The following is a 21,851-nucleotide window of genomic DNA, read 5'->3' on the forward strand; positions in this document are numbered from 1 at the left end:
AAGTGCAGCGGCGTGACAGGTGATCTCCTCTGGGTGCAACACGCAACACAACATCACTCATCTCATGAGGCGCCGGATCACAGTCATACCACAGCAATTCAGGTATTATGGGATGTCAAGTTACAGGCTATTTTTAACACACCTAAAATGTGCAGCTAACTTCCTCTTAGAGAGAAGTTGCACAATCATAACTTTTACTTATTAAATTCTGTGAATGATTTAACGTGTCTTGCCTTTTGCAGGATGAGAGCCAGAAACCATGTGACTCACATCTCCACCTGGTATTAAGATGTCTTATGTGTGTGGATATGAGATAATCGCCAGATCACCAATACTCATGTTCACATGTATGTTATGAAATGACAATAAAACATGTAGATACAACAACGATATGAACGAAGGTGGAATGTGTTTTTCAACGTTTGCAAATTAAACATCAATTTTCTGAGCTGATAGATCAAATACAGACAGATCATTATGTTGCTCCTAGCAACATAAAGTATGTGTTTCACATGTGCTAAATCCGTGTTTCACGTGCTAAATCCGTGTTTTACATGTGCTAAGTATGTTTCACATGTGCTAAGTACATGTTTCACATGTGCTAAATCTGTGTTTCACATGTGCTAAGTACATGTTTCACATGTGCTAAATCCGTGTTTCACGTGCTAAATCCGTGTTTCACATGTGCTAAGTACATGTTTCACGTGCTAAATCCGTGTTTCACATGTGCTAAATCTGTGTTTCGCATGTGCTAAATCCGTGTTTCACATGTGCTAAATCCGTGTTTCGCATGTGCTAAATCCGTGTTTCACATGTGCTACATCCGTGTTTCACATGTGCTAAATACGTGTTTCACATGTGCTAAGTATGTGTTTCACATGTGCTAAGTATGTTTCACATGTGCTAAATCCGTGTTTCACGTGCTAAAATATGTGATGTTTCTACACAACCTGGATGTTTCTACACAAGCTGGATGTTTCTACACAACCTGGATGTTTCTACACAACCTGGATGTTTCTACACAACCCCACTGGTTTCACACCCTGTGTGACGTACCTGCTCGCTGTATTGCACTCAGCAGCAACATTTTGTTTGTATGGATGAAGTTCTACATTTATGAAATCCAGCAGTCAAGCACAACAAAAGCAATGTCATTAATTATTCAAATTTCAACACACAGCCACAGCTGATGTGCAAACAGTCGTATCAGCACATAATTAAGGATCCCGCGTGGCGTGAACAGATAAAGTAGACTGGATCTGCCTCGGTAGGAAACGGACTCAGAGCTGCTGGATACCGAGCAGACTGTGTTCATGCTTTCACTGGATTATGTTCACTTGTGTTTCTTGGTGCTCAGACGGAGTGGGTGGCAGACGCTGCTCTCCTCAACCCTACATCTCCTCATACGGTACTTAATGCACAGCTGGCACACAGAAAATACACTAGGAGTTAATGAACACTGACTCAGTGTGTTTTTTTCTAAACAAGATTAGAATCAGAAAAGGATTTAATGATGTTTATGGGACTTAAAGGCAGAAATAACTTGAGTTTACCTGCAGGTCAGGCACCATAATATATTTATAATATTATACATTTGCATTACTTTCCTCCAAGTTTTGCTGGATTGTGGCTGGTTGTATCTGGTTTGTGTTGGTGCCTGAAGTCATTATTTCTGGATCTGTAAAATAGTTCCGATCCAGAAGTGTCTTCAGCTGCAATACCAGCGAGTGCCACTAGAGGTCGGCTCCAAAAAGCCTCCGGCTCCATAGACTCCCATTCAACTTCTCTCATCAAATCCAAAGTGAATAAAATGTGTCCATCAGTTATCTCGGTGTTGTTAGCTAAAGTCACTCCTTCTTATTAGTTTTCTGGAGGTCCATCTGAAAATAATCCCTCATTCATTAGAAAAGAAGATTCAAGAAGACCTGTTTTTGGGGGCGTGTCTGTTTGATTGACAGGCCTGCGGTGCAGTCAGGTTACAGCTATCGGTGGGCGGGACGTAGTATCGTCAGGTTTCCAATCAGATCGGTCAGATCCACCACTGGCTCCTCCCCCAGCTCGTCCAAATATGGTCACTTCCTGCTCCAAACCGCTCCGAACTAACAAGATGGTGACAGACAGAATCTGAACTGGAGGATTCATAATGTTCACAAACCAACGATGACGTCTCTCCAAATGAACTTAAAGATGGATTGTGGAGTTTTGCTGTAAAGAAGTATTCAGTGTTACTGTGTCTGATAACCATGATGCGTTTCCTTCATCAGGACAAAAGCTTCATTCTGCTGCAGGCAGTCATCTGGAGCTCATGGAAGCACATTTAAACTTGTAACGACTGAAGTTGTGATTAAAGAGATCTAAAACCGCCACTCAGCGTTTGTGCTGCAGTTAAAGAGGTTTTCTGGTGAGACAGTCGAAGCTTCCTCTTTGTTCTGATCTCCTGCGTGTACAACAGATCACCTTGCATGATGATGCTCAAAGGTTGCGGTGCCTCCAGAAAAGAGCGTGACTATTAGAGACCGGAGGCTCCGTTAATGTGAGTGAAGGAGCTGGTGTTCCTGACGCTCATGAGGATTCAGACGGGTTAATTAGGGAGAGCAGCAGCAGCAGCAGCAGCCTCCACGCTGGTGTCTTCAGAACATCAAAGCGGCGCCGGCCCGCCCGGTGGTCCACCATCTCACTCCTCCTCTCTCTCTGTGCCCTCCAGTTGTTGAGCGACATCACTCTTTAATCAGCTCTGCATCTGGGGAGCGCTCTGCCCCACAGATATCATGCAAATGAGCCCCCTCCTCCTCCTCCTCCTCCTCCTCCTCGGCGGCAGCGGCGGCGGCCCGATGCACGCCAGTGGTGTGGGCTTCCAGACGGATGGAGCCGGAGGCTGGTCTGATGTTTTGGTACCTGTGGGGGTGCACCTGGGTCACTGGCTCTGTTACTGCAGCCTTCAGCGACGTCTCGGCGGCTGTTTTGGCCTTCAACAGAGGATCCAGCTGTAAAATGAAGACGTGAAGCTCTGCTGGGACACGTTACTGCTGCTGACTTCTCTTTACAGTTCCAGACACTACGGATCGGTTACGTATCATTTACAATCATTTCAAGTCATGACGCTGTCGATTTCTCCTAAATCCTAAAGTTTGTCACCAAAGACCAATTTTGATATCAGACATTGGATGTTGGAGATTTTTTGGGGTTACTGTGATAAAAAATGTTTGATTTCGCAATAGATTTTCTCACAAATTAAAAATGATATTTGTGGAGATTTTGCAGTAAAATTTTGGGAACAAAAACTTGCAAGTCAAGGAAATATAATGCTATGTTTTGTAAGTACATGATAAAGAATAATCTGTGGTGACTTCCTGTGTTAATAATCCTGAAATATTCTCCCTGTAACGTGTTTTTCTGTCTGTGTTGAACTCAGAGAAACATCACGAAGCTCAAAGGGATAAAAAATAGTCTAAAAGTGATGAATCTTTCCAGAACAGACCGTCTGTGATAATATAGAAACAAAGAATACATCTGCCTTCAAAATAAGAGCTTTAGACTAGAAACAAAGAACACATCTGCCTTCAAAATAAGAGCTTTAGACTGTAATATAGAAACAAAGAACACATCTGCCTTCAAAATAAGAGCTTCAGACTGTAATATAGAAACAAAAAATGTATCTGCCTTCAAAATAAGACCTTCAGACTGTAATATAGAAACAAAGAATACATCTGCCTTCAAAATAAGAGCTTTTGACTGTAATATAGAAACAAAGAATGTATCTGCCTTCAAAATAAGAGCTTCAGACTCTAATATAGAAACAAAGAATGTATCTGCCTTCAAAACAAATACTGTATGAACTAAACAACAGTAGTCCTCATTTTAATGAGAAAAAAAACATTTCCCACAAACCCCGTCATGATGGTGAGAGAAGGCAGCAGAGTCTTCATGATCATAAATGAGGAGTTATTTTTGTTCATAAAGCGACTTTTGGGTCATAAAGTTTACTTTATATCGTAAGACTTTCAGCTCAGCTTCTGTTGACGACAACGTTTTAATTTACAGCTCTCACAAATACTGCAGAGATTGCTTGAACTAGCGTTAATAACTGTGTTAATTTCCTGGAGGGACTTTATAGTAAAAGTATAGTTAGTATCAGAACGCTAAATAAAAGTTTATGACTGCAGTATAAATACATACATAATACTTGGATAAATCCTGGGTGAGCATTACATGTCAAAACTTCGGGGTCACTGTAATTTTATTAAAACATAAAGTTTGCCTCAGAAAGTTCTTATTGTTCTGCAGATGAAATTATTAGAAAGGGTTTTTTTTAGAGCATCAGTAAAGTGAGTTAAACTAACTTTGTTTGTAATCTGAATCTTTCATCAGTCACCATATTTCTTCATCCTTATTGATTTACAGCTTTACATGAATAGATTTGTATGATTGTAAAGAGATCTCTGGGTGAAGTGAGGAGACACCTCCCACAGCTGACCGCAACAGGCTGGCAGACCTGTCAATCAAACAACATGCCCCCAATTAACTATGGGACTAAAGGAGCAGTTACAACGAGCCCCTCGAGCTCTTCGATGAAGACGGATGATGGTGAAGATGATGATGATGCATTTGCTTATTAACCTGAATCGATTCTGTCACCTTTCCAGTTGACCTTTGACCTCCAAATGACTGCAGCCCTCCAGAGTCCAGACGGCCTGATGGGACTGAATACTCATTCAGAAAGTATTGATCGGTTTCATCCTACAACGTGCAAGCCGACGATCATCCATCAGTGATGTCATCGACCATCAGTGATGTCATCAACCATCAGCGATGTCATCAACCATCAGTGATGTCATCGTTGGTTTGTGAACGTTATGAATCCTCCAGTTCAGATTCTGTCCGTCACCATCTTGTTAGTTGGGAGCGGTTTGGAGCAGGAAGTGACCATATTTGGAGGAGCTGGGGGAGGAGCCAGCGGTGGATCTGACCGATCTGATTGGATACCTGACGATACTACGTCCCATCAACCTCTAGTGGCACTCGGTGGTATTGCAGCTTCAGGCCTCGTTTTTCCGACGTGGAAGCTACGAACTCTTATAAATTCTCTTCTATTTGACGTCATCTTCAGGTAGAAACATGAGCTCTGTTTCAAGTGTTTTTGGTCACCATTTCTTCTTTAAATCCACACGGTTCAGTTGCTGATCAAATAATCCCTGAGCAGAGGCTGAGAGAAGGAATGCCCATCCTCATCTTCCCGTCATGCTCTCATTTCCATACCGCTCCCACTAATCCCACTGCAGGACATGATAGCCTGCAGATAAGAGAAGTGCAGTAATATCCAGCGACGGCAGCGTTCGCCTCCCTGCGAGCGTACAGAAGGGCCGTCTTTGATGTTCGAAGCATCTGAATGAAGGTATACGCAGACAACCTGTTCTCCAGCGCGGTTTCCTGTTTCATACTGTGGCTTTTACTTCAGGAGTTATTCAGATTCCAGGGCCTCACTTTGCTGACATTTTAAACTGTGCAGATAAATGGCCTTTCAAAATAAAGTGTGAATGTGAGGTCTGGATCCTGGCTGTGGTTGTATTGCAGTTCACATCCACGTCTGTCCAGACTCATATAATATATATATATATATATATATATATATATATATATATGCAGTGAAGACTTTGAAGGAATTTTTCCAATAAATCTGATTGTGATAGAACACACAGTTGTTGCCATGACAACAAACGACGTTCCAACCGGAAAGTTACAGATTCTTAAACATGCATGCTTCATGCGTTGTAAATATACTGGCCGTCAGTCCGTCAAACAGACAAGTCCAAAAAAATCTGCTGGTTTTAAAATAAGCATGCAGATATGTAGCATTTCCTGTAACTACTTCACAATAAAAGCTTCCTTCTGGTTTGCCAACGGGAAGTTTTTAGCACAACTGAAATAGCGTGGCTGACAACAGTTACACCATCGGTTGTCCAAATGCTGCAACTGTTTGAATCAATTTCAAAATAAAAGCAGTGATTTCAAATTAAAAGCCCTCTAGTACGCTATACAGCCACAAACTGGGTTTTAAATTTGAATATGAAACAGGAGCCTTTGGATCTAATATTAATGGACCAATGTAGGATTTAGTTTAGGATACACACACACACACACACACACACACACACACACACACACACACACACACACACACACACTGAGAAAAGAGCGTTGTGCTGCAGAACCAAAACATCCGTTAAAATCCTCGTGATACTTTTAAAAAATGGTTTTAGTGTTTCAAAAGTTGTTTACATTTTTTTTTAAACTCACTAATGTTTTTAACGAAGCTGTAAGTTAATTGAAAGGATGTCTAGATTTTTGCATTTTTAAAAAGCTGTGTGAGTATTTTGAGAACTATAAAATAAAGTATAAAATAATGAAAGTCATTGTTATTCTTGCTGTTATTCTCCGTGTATTTGACGTGGACACATGTGTTGTAAGTATTGAGCAGGTGAAGGCGGAGCCTGGTTCATACAGTCAGAGCAGGGACTTCCTACAGCACATATAAGAGAGGTGGCTCATGGATGTCTGCATGGACATGTCCATCTGAAGCCCATATTGAAGTGTAATGTGAGGCAGGAAGTGATTCATGTGCAGCGGGGGAGATGGGCCGCGCTGATGTCCACCAATGAAGACAGTAGAATAACAAATCAAGCCGCTGACACACGGCTGTCAGAGATTAAAAGCTAATGCGACCATCTTTGCTGTCATTCTGCTCCACTTAGCCGCCTCTGATTTGGACGGGGGGGATTTTGTCCTGTTTCGTCGGGTCCATTTGGACGAGCTGTTTGCTGCTTCCTTTCATTGCGGTCCAGACCTGCTGTTCTGCAGAATGAGCAGCTCCATCTCAACACTGTCATTACTCAAAATTCATGAGCCGCGTTAATTATCTGGAATATCCTTTGCTCATCGCAGCATTTACTCTGAGCAAAGTAAGCCGAGGAGGAGAGGCCGAGGAGGAGAGGCCGAGGAGGAGAGGCCGGGGAGGACAGGCCGAGGAGGAGAGGCAGGGGAGGAGAGGCCGAGGAGGAGAGGCAGGGGAGGAGAGGCTGAGTAGGAGAGGCCGGGGAGGAGAGGCAGGGGAGGAGAGGCCGGGGAGGAGAGGCCGAGGAGGAGAGGGGAGGAGAGGCAGGGGAGGAGAGGCAGAGGAGGAGAGGCTGGGGAGGAGAGGCAGGGGAGGAGAGGCCGAGGAGGAGAGGCAGGGGAGGAGAGGCTGAGTAGGAGAGGCCGGGGAGGAGAGGCAGGGGAGGAGAGGAGAGGCCGGGGAGGAGAGGCCGAGGAGGAGAGGCAGGGGAGGAGAGGCAGGGGAGGAGAGGCAGGGGAGGAGAGGCAGGGGAGGAGAGGCCGAGGAGGAGAGGAGGGAGGAGAGGCCGAGTAGGAGAGGCCGGGGAGGAGAGGCAGGGGAGGAGAGGCCGGGGAGGAGAGGCCGAGGAGGAGAGGCAGGGGAGGAGAGGCCGAGGAGGAGAGGCAGAGGAGGAGAGGCAGGGGAGGAGAGGCCGGGGAGGAGAGGCAGAGGAGGAGAGGCCGAGGAGGAGAGGCCGGGGAGGACAGGCCGAGGAGGAGAGGCAGGGGAGGAGAGGCAGGGGAGGAGAGGCAGGGGAGGAGAGGCCGAGGAGGAGAGGCCGGGGAGGAGAGGCAGGGGAGGAGAGGCTGAGGAGGAGAGGCCGGGGAGGAGAGGCAGGGGAGGAGAGGCCGAGGAGGAGAGGCAGGGGAGGAGAGGCTGAGTAGGAGAGGCCGAGGAGGAGAGGCAGGGGAGGAGAGGCCGAGGAGGAGAGGCAGAGGAGGAGAGGCAGGGGAGGAGAGGCAGGGGAGGAGAGGCAGGGGAGGAGAGGCCGAGGAGGAGAGGCAGGGGAGGAGAGGCCGGGGAGGAGAGGCAGGGGAGGAGAGGCAAGGGAGGAGAGGCCGGGGAGGAGAGGCCGAGAAGGAGAGGCAGGGGAGGAGAGGCCGGGGAGGAGAGGCCGGGGAGGAGAGGAGAGGCCGGGGAGGAGAGGCAGGGGAGGAGAGGCAAGGGAGGAGAGGCCGGGGAGGAGAGGCCGAGAAGGAGAGGCAGGGGAGGAGAGGCCGGGGAGGAGAGGCCGAGAAGGAGAGGCCGGGGAGGAGAGGCCGAGAAGGAGAGGCAGGGGAGGAGAGGCGGAGTCCGTGTGCAGAATCCCTCCAGTGCGTCTGTCTCTCTGCATGTTCAGCGAGCTGACGAGTCCTCAGACTTTCTGCTGATTTCCGGCCGCAGAGAGAAAACACGTCTTCAACAGGAATATCACACTTCTGCTTCTGTTTGGAATCACAATGAAGGCGGAACAAAGAGCTGCGACAACGCTGACCTTTAAAAAGCAGGTTTGGTCAAAAACATGGAGGTTATATAATAAACTTTCCAATGCGTGAAGTAAAGAGAAAGAAGGAGGCGTCCTCTCCTGCAAAGCATTGTGGGTCAGGGGATTCACAGAGGGGCCGACGAATAGCAGACATTTAGGGAAGATTGGTTTCTTTGAGTTGAGGTAGAGATGTGTGTGTGTGTGTGTGTGTGTGTGTGTGTGTGTGTGTGTGTGTGTGTGTGTGTGTGTGTGTGTGTGTGTGTGTGTGTGTGTGTGTGTGTGTGTGTGTGTGTGTGTGTGTGTGTGTGTTCTCAGACCCGATGGCACCGAATCTGACGACCTCTCTGTGATAGCAACTCACTGAATGGTTACGACGCTTTAAAACAACTAAAATGTAATCTTTCTATCTTTCTACAGTCATGTATGATGATCTTTTTGGAGAGTTATTATAAAAACTCCCCAAATGATATAAACATTTGGCAGCGAGTTGTCTCCACTTTAATGAACTGAAACCGAAATCAGAACATTAAAAACGTAGTGAAGAGTAAATGACCCAGTTTGTCTTTTCAGTTGGTCTAACTGGGAGAAAACATGTTTTTTTCTGCACAGGTGATTCTTCAGTTTGAAATGAATAACTAAGTGATTAAAGGCAAATTAAATTAAATTAAATTAAATTCAAGTTCTGTTCTCAGCCCACAACGAACCCTGAAAACCTCGTCACGCTGATGATTAAATAAAAAGTCACAACCATTAAAAACAATCTCAAAAATACACAGTGCACGAGGAGAAACATCTTGAGTGGTTGAAATGAAGCCGAGGTCCACGTCCAGGAGGACGCAAACGAGTCTCTATGGAGACAGGTTAAGAAAAAGACGCACGAAGACAAGAAAAGCATCTAAAAATGATGTAAAGCTCTCATCCTGCCCTGTCGGGGTGTTTTTACTTCGGACAGAACCGGGCCGACTGGTTTCCTCTTCTTCCATCCTGGACACATGAAACCATCGTCTTCTCACACTGATGGAAACCCAGCGAATCCGAACATTTCGTAAATTGTTGATCATTTCCTCGGACCAGAATCAGTGTGAAACAGAAACGTGAATGATCGGAGATACAGTGGCTCCCGGAGAGCTCCAGGAGAGCTCCCGGAGAGCTCCCGGAGAGCTCCCGGAGAGCTCCCGGAGAGCTCCCGGAGAGCTCCCGGAGAGCTCCCGGAGAGCTCCCGGAGAGCTCCCGGAGAGCTCCAGGAGAGCTCCAGGAGAGCTCCATTTGTCATGGGAATGAGTGTTTTGCCAAAGCGACAGATGACTCCTCTCGCCCGATGTCCTTGCTCTCGTCGTGTGTGCTGGCCGAGACCAAAAGCTTTTCTCAGGGTATATTTTCCCCTTTCTTCCCCTTGCAGCAGGATTTGAACTACGACTGAAGCCCTCCGCCTCTCTGCGTCCCGTCAGAAGACATCACCTCAGCCTCTGACTCACAACTCGATGTGGCTATCAGCGGTTGACCGTCGTCAGGAAACCGCCGCATCAGGCTTCTCACGTCCGTCGTCGCTCCACGACCAGGACGGAGACGAGGCGCAGCGGTAACGACTCCTCTAAGACACGGCCGTCCTTGCAGAGACGGAGGAGTCATAAAGGAGGAAGAGGAGGCTGCTGGGAGGCTGAAGATCTGGCCTCCGGCTGCTGGACAGGCTGCTCACACACGAGCAGAGAACATGCAGATAAGAATAAAGGACGACCAGAAAGGAGAGAATAACGTGGATAATGAAGGGCGGATGACAATAGATGTGTGACTAAAAGATTTGTAATAAAATATTAGAATATAAGTTGTTGAACAGAGAAAAACACTGGAGGACAGCAGCTTCCTCTCCAGAAGACTTCAGAAGACTTTGAGCTGGTAAACATCAAAAATAAGAGCTGAGGTTTCAAATAGAGTCTGAAAACAAACTGCTGCTGTGAATATCTGTGAAAACAAGCATCAACCATCAGTGATGTCATCATCCATCAGTGATGTCATCGTTGGTTTGTGAACGTTATGAATCCTCCAGTTCAGATTCTGTCCGTCACCATCTTTGCTAGTTCGGAGCGGTTTGGAGCAGGAAGTGACCATATTTGGACGAGCTGGGGGAGGAGCGTGGCAGTTTTATATCCAGTCTGTAGTTTTATATCCAGTCTGTAGTTTTATATCCAGTCTGTAGTTTTATATCCAATCTGTGGTGGTTTTATATCCAGTCTGTAGTTTTATATCCAGTCTGTGGTTTAATATCCAGTCTGTAGTTTTATATCCAGTCTGTAGTTTAATATCCAGTCTGTAGTTTTATATCCAGTCTGTAGTTTTATATCCAGTCTGTAGTTTTATATCCAGTCTGTAGTTTAATATCCAGTCTGTAGTTTTATATCCAGTCTGTAGTTTTATATCCAGTCTGTAGTTTTATATCCAGTCTGTGGTTTTATATCCAGTCTGTAGTTTTATATCCAGTCTGTGGTTTTATATCCAGTCTGTAGTTTTATATCCAGTCTGTAGTTTTATATCCAGTCTGTAGTTTTATATCCAGTCTGTGGTTTTATATCCAGTCTGTAGTTTTATATCCAGTCTGTAGTTTTATATCCAGTCTGTAGTTTTATATCCAGTCTGTAGTTTTATATCCAGTCTGTGGTGGTTTTATATCCAGTCTGTAGTTTTATATCCAGTCTGTAGTTTTATATCCAGTCTGTAGTTTTATATCCAGTCTGTAGTTTTATATCCAGTCTGTAGTTTTATATCCAGTCTGTAGTTTTATATCCAGTCTGTAGTTTTATATCCAGTCTGTGGTTTTATATCCAGTCTGTAGTTTTATATCCAGTCTGTAGTTTTATATCCAGTCTGTAGTTTTATATCCAGTCTGTAGTTTTATATCCAGTCTGTAGTTTTATATCCAGTCTGTAGTTTTATATCCAGTCTGTAGTTTTATATCCAGTCTGTAGTTTTATATCCAGTCTGTAGTTTTATATCCAGTCTGTAGTTTTATATCCAGTCTGTGGTTTTATATCCAGTCTGTAGTTTTATATCCAGTCTGTAGTTTTATATCCAGTCTGTAGTTTTATATCCAGTCTGTAGTTTTATATCCAGTCTGTAGTTTTATATCCAGTCTGTAGTTTTATATCCAGTCTGTAGTTTTATATCCAGTCTGTAGTTTTATATCCAGTCTGTAGTTTTATATCCAGTCTGTGGTTTTATATCCAGTCTGTAGTTTTATATCCAGTCTGTGTTTTATATCCAGTCTGTAGTTTTATATCCAGTCTGTGGTTTTATATCCAGTCTGTAGTTTTATATCCAGTCTGTAGTTTTATATCCAGTCTGTAGTTTTATATCCAGTCTGTAGTTTTATATCCAGTCTGTAGTTTTATATCCAGTCTGTAGTTTTATATCCAGTCTGTAGTTTTATATCCAGTCTGTAGTTTTATATCCAGTCTGTAGTTTTATATCCAGTCTGTAGTTTTATATCCAGTCTGTAGTTTTATATCCAGTCTGTAGTTTTATATCCAGTCTGTAGTTTTATATCCAGTCTGTAGTTTTATATCCAGTCTGTAGTTTTATATCCAGTCTGTAGTTTTATATCCAGTCTGTAGTTTTATATCCAGTCTGTAGTTTTATATCCAGTCTGTAGTTTTATATCCAGTCTGTAGTTTTATATCCAGTCTGTAGTTTTATATCCAGTCTGTAGTTTTATATCCAGTCTGTAGTTTTATATCCAGTCTGTAGTTTTATATCCAGTCTGTAGTTTTATATCCAGTCTGTAGTTTTATATCCAGTCTGTAGTTTTATATCCAGTCTGTAGTTTTATATCCAGTCTGTAGTTTTATATCCAGTCTGTGGTTTTATATCCAGTCTGTAGTTTTATATCCAGTCTGTAGTTTTATATCCAGTCTGTAGTTTTGTATCCAGTCTGTAGTTTTATATCCAGTCTGTAGTTTTATATCCAGTCTGTAGTTTTATATCCAGTCTGTAGTTTTATATCCAGTCTGTAGTTTTATATCCAGTCTGTAGTTTTATATCCAGTCTGTAGTTTTATATCCAGTCTGTAGTTTTATATCCAGTCTGTAGTTTTATATCCAGTCTGTAGTTTTATATCCAGTCTGTAGTTTTATATCCAGTCTGTAGTTTTATATCCAGTCTGTAGTTTTATATCCAGTCTGTAGTTTTATATCCAGTCTGTAGTTTTATATCCAGTCTGTAGTTTTATATCCAGTCTGTAGTTTTATATCCAGTCTGTAGTTTTATATCCAGTCTGTAGTTTTATATCCAGTCTGTAGTTTTATATCCAGTCTGTAGTTTTATATCCAGTCTGTAGTTTTATATCCAGTCTGTAGTTTTATATCCAGTCTGTAGTTTTATATCCAGTCTGTAGTTTTATATCCAGTCTGTAGTTTTATATCCAGTCTGTAGTTTTATATCCAGTCTGTAGTTTTATATCCAGTCTGTAGTTTTATATCCAGTCTGTAGTTTTATATCCAGTCTGTAGTTTTATATCCAGTCTGTAGTTTTATATCCAGTCTGTAGTTTTATATCCAGTCTGTAGTTTTATATCCAGTCTGTAGTTTTATATCCAGTCTGTAGTTTTATATCCAGTCTGTAGTTTTATATCCAGTCTGTAGTTTTATATCCAGTCTGTAGTTTTATATCCAGTCTGTAGTTTTATATCCAGTCTGTAGTTTTATATCCAGTCTGTAGTTTTATATCCAGTCTGTAGTTTTATATCCAGTCTGTAGTTTTATATCCAGTCTGTAGTTTTATATCCAGTCTGTAGTTTTATATCCAGTCTGTAGTTTTATATCCAGTCTGTAGTTTTATATCCAGTCTGTAGTTTTATATCCAGTCTGTAGTTTTATATCCAGTCTGTAGTTTTATATCCAGTCTGTAGTTTTATATCCAGTCTGTAGTTTTATATCCAGTCTGTAGTTTTATATCCAGTCTGTAGTTTTATATCCAGTCTGTAGTTTTATATCCAGTCTGTGGTTTTATATCCAGTCTGTAGTTTTATATCCAGTCTGTAGTTTTATATCCAGTCTGTAGTTTTATATCCAGTCTGTAGTTTTATATCCAGTCTGTAGTTTTATATCCAGTCTGTAGTTTTATATCCAGTCTGTAGTTTTATATCCAGTCTCCAGTCTGTAGTTTTATATCCAGTCTGTAGTTTTATATCCAGTCTGTAGTTTTATATCCAGTCTGTAGTTTTATATCCAGTCTGTAGTTTTATATCCAGTCTGTAGTTTTATATCCAGTCTGTAGTTTTATATCCAGTCTGTAGTTTTATATCCAGTCTGTAGTTTTATATCCAGTCTGTAGTTTTATATCCAGTCTGTAGTTTTATATCCAGTCTGTAGTTTTATATCCAGTCTGTAGTTTTATGTCCAGTCTGTAGTTTTATATCCAGTCTGTAGTTTTATATCCAGTCTGTAGTTTTATATCCAGTCTGTGGTTTTATATCCAGTCTGTAGTTTTATATCCAGTCTGTAGTTTTATATCCAGTCTGTAGTTTTATATCCAGTCTGTAGTTTTATATCCAGTCTGTAGTTTTATATCCAGTCTGTAGTTTTATATCCAGTCTGTAGTTTATATCCAGTCTGTAGTTTTATATCCAGTCTGTAGTTTTATATCCAGTCTGTAGTTTTATATCCAGTCTGTAGTTTTATATCCAGTCTGTAGTTTTATATCCAGTCTGTAGTTTATATCCAGTCTGTAGTTTTATATCCAGTCTGTAGTTTTATATCCAGTCTGTAGTTTTATATCCAGTCTGTAGTTTATATCCAGTCTGTAGTTTTATATCCAGTCTGTTTTTAATATCCAGTCTGTAGTTTTATATCCAGTCTGTAGTTTTATATCCAGTCTGTAGTTTTATATCCAGTCTGTAGTTTTATATCCAGTCTGTAGTTTTATATCCAGTCTGTAGTTTTATATCCAGTCTGTAGTTTAATATCCAGTCTGTAGTTTATATCCAGTCTGTAGTTTATATCCAGTCTGTAGTTTTATATCCAGTCTGTAGTTTTATATCCAGTCTGTAGTTTTATATCCAGTCTGTGGTTTTATATCCAGTCTGTAGTTTTATATCCAGTCTGTAGTTTTATATCCAGTCTGTTTTATATCCAGTCTGTAGTTTTATATCCAGTCTGTAGTTTTATATCCAGTCTGTAGTTTTATATCCAGTCTGTAGTTTTATATCCAGTCTAGTCTTTATATCCAGTCTGTTTTATATCCAGTCTGTAGTTTTATATCCAGTCTGTGGTTTTATATCCAGTCTGTAGTTTTATATCCAGTCTGTTGTTTTATATCCAGTCTGTAGTTTTATATCCAGTCTGTGTGGTTTATATCCAGTCTGTAGTTTTATATCCAGTCTGTAGTTTTATATCCAGTCTGTTTTATATCCAGTCTGTAGTTTTATATCCAGTCTGTGTTTTATATCCAGTCTGTAGTTTTATATCCAGTCTGTGGTTTTATATCCAGTCTGTAGTTTTATATCCAGTCTGTAGTTTTATATCCAGTCTGTAGTTTTATATCCAGTCTGTAGTTTTATATCCAGTCTGTAGTTTATATCCAGTCTGTAGTTTTATATCCAGTCTGTAGTTTAATATCCAGTCTGTAGTTTTATATCCAGTCTGTAGTTTTATATCCAGTCTGTAGTTTATATCCAGTCTGTAGTTTTATATCCAGTCTGTAGTTTTATATCCAGTCTGTAGTTTTATATCCAGTCTGTAGTTTTATATCCAGTCTGTAGTTTTATATCCAGTCTGTAGTTTTATATCCAGTCTGTAGTTTTATATCCAGTTTTATATCCAGTCTGTAGTTTTATATCCAGTCTGTAGTTTTATATCCAGTCTGTAGTTTTATATCCAGTCTGTGTAGTTTATATCCAGTCTGTAGTTTTATATCCAGTCTGTAGTTTTATATCCAGTCTGTAGTTTTATATCCAGTCTGTAGTTTTATATCCAGTCTGTAGTTTTATATCCAGTCTGTAGTTTTATATCCAGTCTGTAGTTTTATATCCAGTCTGTAGTTTTATATCCAGTCTGTAGTTTTATATCCAGTCTGTAGTTTTATATCCAGTCTGTAGTTTTATATCCAGTCTGTAGTTTTATATCCAGTCTGTAGTTTTATATCCAGTCTGTAGTTTTATATCCAGTCTGTAGTTTTATATCCAGTCTGTAGTTTTATATCCAGTCTGTAGTTTTATATCCAGTCTGTAGTTTTATATCCAGTCTGTAGTTTTATATCCAGTCTGTAGTTTTATATCCAGTCTGTAGTTTTATATCCAGTCTGTAGTTTTATATCCAGTCTGTAGTTTTATATCCAGTCTGTAGTTTTATATCCAGTCTGTAGTTTAATATCCAGTCTGTAGTTTTATATCCAGTCTGTAGTTTTATATCCAGTCTGTAGTTTTATATCCAGTCTGTAGTTTAATATCCAGTCTGTAGTTTTATATCCAGTCTGTAGTTTTATATCCAGTCTGTAGTTTTATATCCAGTCTGTAGTTTTATATCCAGTCTGTAGTTTTATATCCAGTCTGTAGTTTTATATCCAGTCTGTAGTTTTATATCCAGTCTGTAGTTTTATATCCAGTCTGTAGTTTTATATCCAGTCTGTAGTTTTATATCCAGTCTGTAGTTTTATATCCAGTCTGTAGTTTTATATCCAGTCTGTAGTTTTATATCCAGTCTGTGGTAATATGCTGCTTTGAAAACATCCAGTTGTTGAACATTTTCAAGAACTTCCTTCCATCAGTCGGGTTGTCTGCAGGCTGCTGCTGCTTCAGATCTCTGAGGTCCATGTTCACAACACTTTCATTCACATCAACAGAGCGTTGATGTCATCATTCATCTTCTTGTCGAGCAGACACTTCATTTCATGAATGCTTCTATTTAGTTTGTTTTGCTGTTATTTGTTTTGTTGTTTGTTTGTTTTGCTGTTTGTTTTGTTGTTTGTTTGTTTTGCTGTTTGTTTTGTTGTTTGTTTGTTTTGCTGTTTGTTTTGTTGTTTGTTTGTTTTGCTGTTTGTTTGTTTTGTTGTTTGTTTGTTTTGCTGTTTGTTTTGTTGTTTGTTTGTTTTGCTGTTTGTTTTGTTGTTTGTTTGTTTTGCGGTTTGTTTTTGAGTCATGGCCTCCGTCTGGAAAACAAAAACCTAATCAGACAACAATCAGAATAATATTGAGAATAAACATGAATCCCTTTCAAAACTGGTGTTGTTGTATTTTACTTACTAAATAAATATCGTGAATCAGAATCTTAACCGCTTTGCTGGCGTCGAAGGAATCTTGTTTCTTTGTCTAAATCTATCGATTATATCTTTGAATGTTTTCAACATGAAAACATCGATAAACACATTTTACATTCGATGCTCGGCAACAAACAACGGACACATTTAGAGACCAGCTGCTGGAAACTGAAGCATTTAGCAGCTACAGATCCAGATGTTTTTCTCAGGAGTTGCTTGATTAAATTAAAGCTAACAGGAATTAAAAAACTGGACTCAAACATACCTCTAATTAATGTTGTCTTTTCTCTGTTGGATGTGGAAATCAGGAGCTGTTTGTTAATATATGAAATGATGTTTTCATCTTAAATAACATTCTTCGTTCAAGTCAGTTTTAATAATTCACAGGAATATGAAAAGGCACTTTTGTGGTTTTGTCTCCGTGGAGCTGAACCAGCGTGGAAGTCACACTAGTTTACAACATTCAGCTCAAAGGTTGTTGAACTGTTTTAAAGCCATCAGAAGCTTCAACAAGACAAGAAAAGCTGACTATTTGTATTAATTCTATAATTGAGGAGGTTCAATGGTTTCCAAGGCGACCGCACGGCATTATGTTCCATTACAAGTGATTTAAAGATGGAGAAATAAAATCTGAAGTTTCGTGAGTCTAAAGTCAGTAAACGGTGGGCAGGTTGTTGTTTCCTTTCTTCCACTGGCTCGTAGCAGAGCAGCAGCTCATCTCCGTCAGGCAGCCATCAGCAGGCGACTCACGTCTGGCCTGGATGGGCAGCGGGGGAGTTGGAGGGAGAGGAAATGGAGAGGGCCATGTGCCGGTGACAGATCCCAGCGCAGAGTAAGAAAGCTCGCTGTCACTCGGGCTCATGTGACAGCTTCCTGAGGCCAGATGGCTCTCCGTGTTATCCAAGAGACCTCGTCCTGCCCCCCCCCCCCCACCCTCCCCTCCTCCACTTTATCAGGGAGCACTGGGCTAAATTTATAAGGAAGCCAACTGAGACAAAACCTCAGAATCAATGTCCTTTTTTTACGGAAATAAATGCAGAAAAATAGTGATTTCTTTTACCGCCGGTATCATTTTACACAAAAACTGGATCATACAGATGCAGGACTTGTACATGCCTGTTATCTGACCAACGCTTACAACACGACACACATGGAAAGCACAAACACGCACACACTCCGGCCGACGCCTGCATATACCAACATGTCACCGCTGTCCGTGGTGCTGATTTAAAACCGTATGCTGTTTCTAAAAGAGTTCGTAGCTTCAGGTCTGTAAAATGGTTCTGATCCAGAAGTGTCTTCAGCTGCAATACCAGCGAGTGCCACTAGAGGTCGGCTCCAAAAAGCCTCCGGCTCCATAGACTCCCATTCAACTTCAAGTAACTGCAGCAGCACAAGAAAAACATTAAAAACTGTTTCACACACAAGGACTGGAGATTTTGCGTTCCATATCTTAAAGTGGAATTTTTTAGAAAGGAAAAACTTCACAGTCGTCTGAAGAGAGATTTACAGCTCCAGGACCAGATATTCAATCAGATACGATTCTTACATTCAACATCCTGTAGAGGTTGTGTCTGTACCCAGACCACCTATATTTAAAAACTCAAGAAAAGATGTATCAATAAAAATGTAATAAAAATGGATCAAAAAAAATCTGACAATTAAAAGCGGATTATTAAATATGAGATCTCTCTGGTCTAAATCTCTGTTAGTAAAAGACTTGATAACTGATCATCAGATTGATTTACTCTGTCTCACAGAGACCTGGCAGCAACAGGAAGAATATGTTAGGATTAATGAAGCAACTCCTCCCAGTCATATTCATTATCATATTCCTAGAGATTCAGGAGGAGGAGGAGGAGGAGGAGGAGTGGCAGCAATCCTGCCCTCAAGTTTATCAATTAATCCAAAGCCTAAACTTAGTTATAAATCATTTGAGAGTCTGACTCTTAGTCTCTCACCCAAACTGGAAAGCAGAGAAACGGATTGTATTGTTGTTGTTTATCTCCCACCTGGTCCTTATTCAGAGTTTCTAACTGAATTCTGACTTTTGATCAGATTTAGTGCTGAGTTCAGATAAAGTGATGATAGTGGGAGACTTTAACATTCATGTTGACGTGGACAACGACAGCCTCAGTTCTACTTTCAGATCATTATTAGATTCCATCATCTGGTAGAAAACACTGCAGTATCTCTGCTCCAACTCTAGATGATGTCACCCCTCTGAAGAAGAGAGTCATGAACCAGAGGAAGTTGTCTCCATGGTACAACTCAGAACTACGCTCTGCTAGGCAGCGACTAGAAAGATGGAAAGGAAATGGAGTTCCACTAATTTAGAAGAATTTCACCTGCCTGGAAGGAGAGTCTAATATTATATAAGAAAGCTCTTGGTAAGGCCAGAACTTTATATTATTCATCATTAATAGAGGACAACAAGAACAACCTCAGGTTTCTTTTCATCACTGTAGCAGGCTGACAAAGAGTCCCAGTTCTGTTGAGTCCTCTATTCCTTCAGCTCTCAGCAGTAATGACTTCATCAACTTCTTTACTAATAAAATTCTTACTATCAGGGAGAGAATCGGGCCGACCCTTCCTGACACCATCACTGATGTGTTGCTAAGCAACAGCAGCCCTGAAAGCAACTGTAGGACCAGATGTAAACTTGGAACATTTCTCTCCTGTTGATCTCTCTGAGTTAACTAGAATTATTTCTTCATCTGGATCCTCTAGCTGTCTGTTAGATCTCATCCCAACTAAACTTTTTAAGGAAGTCTTCCCTTTAATTAATACTTCCATATTAGATCAGATCAACCTATTTATTGTAACCGGCTATGTACCGCAGGCTTTTAAAGTGGCTGTAATTAAACCTTCACTTAAAAAGTTGACTCTTGATCAGCTGTTTTAGGAAACTACAGACCAATTTACAACCTGACGTTTATTTCTAAAATCATATGATCATCATCATCATAGCACAGAAACAGAAAAGTTACTAACGACCTTTTATTAGCCTCAGATAATGGACTTGTCTCTGTACTTGTTCTTCTGGACCTCAGTGATGCTTTTCATACGATTGATCATACGATCTTATTACAGAGATTAGAAGACGTTACGAGGATTAAAGGAACTGTATTAGACTGGTTCATATCCTACTTAGATAGATTCCAGTTTGTCCATGTCAACAATGAGTCTTCCAGACAAACAAGAGTTAGTTACGGAGTTCCACAAGGTTCAGTGTTGGGCCCAATACTTTTTACTTTCTACATGCTTCCATTAGGAGATGTCATCAGGAAGCACTGCATCAACTTCCATTGTTATGCAGATGACACTCAGCTATATCTTTCTATAAAACCAGATGAAACTAATCAGTTAGTAAAACTTGAAGCCTGTCTAAAAGACAAAGGCCTGAATGACCAAAAACTTCCTGCTTCTAAATTCAGACAAAACAGAAGTTCTTGTACTTGGTCCTAAACACCTCAGAAACCCTTTCTGTAATCACTTAGTTACTCTAGATGACGTTGTCTTGGCCTCCAGCAAAACTATGAGGAACCTTGGAGTCAACCTTCCTTCTTGATAAAGCCTATAGTTAGGGCTGGCTCAGGTAGACCTGAACCAACCCTTAGTTATGCTGTTATAGGCCGAGGCTGCTGGAGGACCTCGTTACATGCTGAGCTTCTTTTCTTTCCTCCTACTCTTTAACTGACTCATACCTCACCATCTTCTTCTCTCCCATAGTTTCTTATTATTATCTGTTGTCTCCATTCAGTTCTTTCGCTCGTGTAGTTTCTGTTCTTTCTTTTCCAGATGTCCCTGTCTCTGATCCTGGTTCTGTTAACAGATGCTCCGCCCACCTCTGATCCTGGTTCTGTTAACAGATGCTCCGCCCACCTCTGATCCTGGTTCTGTTAACAGATGCTCCGCCCACCTCTGATCCTGGTTCTGTCGGAGGTTTCTTCCTGTTAAAGGGAGTTTTTCTTCCCTCTGTTGGAGGTTTTTCTCCCTTAAAGAGGAGTTTTTCCCTCCTAGCTTATGTGGGAATTGTTGAATTGATGAATTGTTGGTTTCTCTGTATAATATTGTAACGTCTTGCTGTAAAGACTTTAATGTGTTAAGTGCCATGAAATAACCTATGTTGTGATTTGGCACTATGTAAATAAAATAAAATTGAATTGAATTGAATAAGACCACCTCCATGATTCTCTGTATTTTTTTCTAGTTCAGACGAAAATAAATCACCAATGCTTGACTGAATGCAGTGACTTCCTGTAACTATTTCAAATGAAAAGCACACGTTTCAGATTAAAAGCCCTTTTGGCATTTTATACACCATCCAGATTTGACTGAATAAAACAATGACATTTGTTTTCCATCAGGCACTGAGCACACTTACAGTCATACAGTGACCCACAAACATGGTTCCGATATTAACAGATTCTACACAATCTCCTCTACACAACTATAAAAAAGATATTTCTACTGACAATATTTTATGGTGAGATGATTGGTAATTTTCAGAATTTGATTTTCCCTTGATATGAACACACACACACACACACACACACACAAATAATCTCTAAGTACTATCAAGTCAAATGATGGAAGATTTACATCGCCTCGACTGTCTTGAAAAAAAACAAGATACAACATGAATGGTTTGCCTCTATAATGACCAAGATATGAGATTAAAAGTGAAGGTAGTGAAATCACCCTGAAACTAGCCTGCAGGGTTCAGAGGGTTAATTAAATAGATGCTGTGATTGCAGCAACATCTCCTGCTTTATTTTAATCAGTGTAGAAATAAAAAATGTAAAATGTAATGATTTGCTGATATCAGCCAATGTGAATAAACTGTATTGGGGTGGACAACAAAGAAATATGATGTGAGGAAACATTTCACTGATCAACATTGGTGCGACTTGATAACAACAACATTACATATTTTCTAATTAATTTCAATGTAAAATGTAATCTGTAATTCTGCTGCTACAAATCAATGCACAACAACCGAGGCCACCAGGCCTTGAATGTACACACTGCTTGGAATCAACCAAACTACTATAAAACTACCTACTTCAGGTAAAATGGAACTTGAGTGAAAAAAAAAATCGTAAATAAAAGGTTTTAGTCAACTTTTTCCAAACTGCTTCGATAGCATCTGAGACTAGTCAGGCAGCGTTTTGATAAGGATGAGCCAGTCTTTTTTTTACAAGGACTACATTTCATAACCTTGTTTATTTTAATTTTTTTTAGGTTTGGCTGTAAATGAAACAGCACAATTAA

At 40.8% G+C, this 21,851-nt stretch overlaps 1 protein-coding gene across 1 annotated transcript in view; it reads right to left on the minus strand.

Moving 5' to 3' along the window:
* nlgn4xa (neuroligin 4 X-linked a) overlaps positions 1–21,851 on the minus strand; it is a 116,981-nt gene that overhangs the window by 45,924 nt on the left and 49,206 nt on the right. The window lies entirely within an intron of this gene.

Source organism: Brachyistius frenatus, unplaced genomic scaffold (genome assembly GCF_029030835.1).
Source record: "Brachyistius frenatus isolate BFR_SWC_R1_liver_20210118 unplaced genomic scaffold, ASM2903083v1 Contig_170, whole genome shotgun sequence".
NCBI lineage: Eukaryota > Metazoa > Chordata > Actinopteri > Embiotocidae > Brachyistius > Brachyistius frenatus.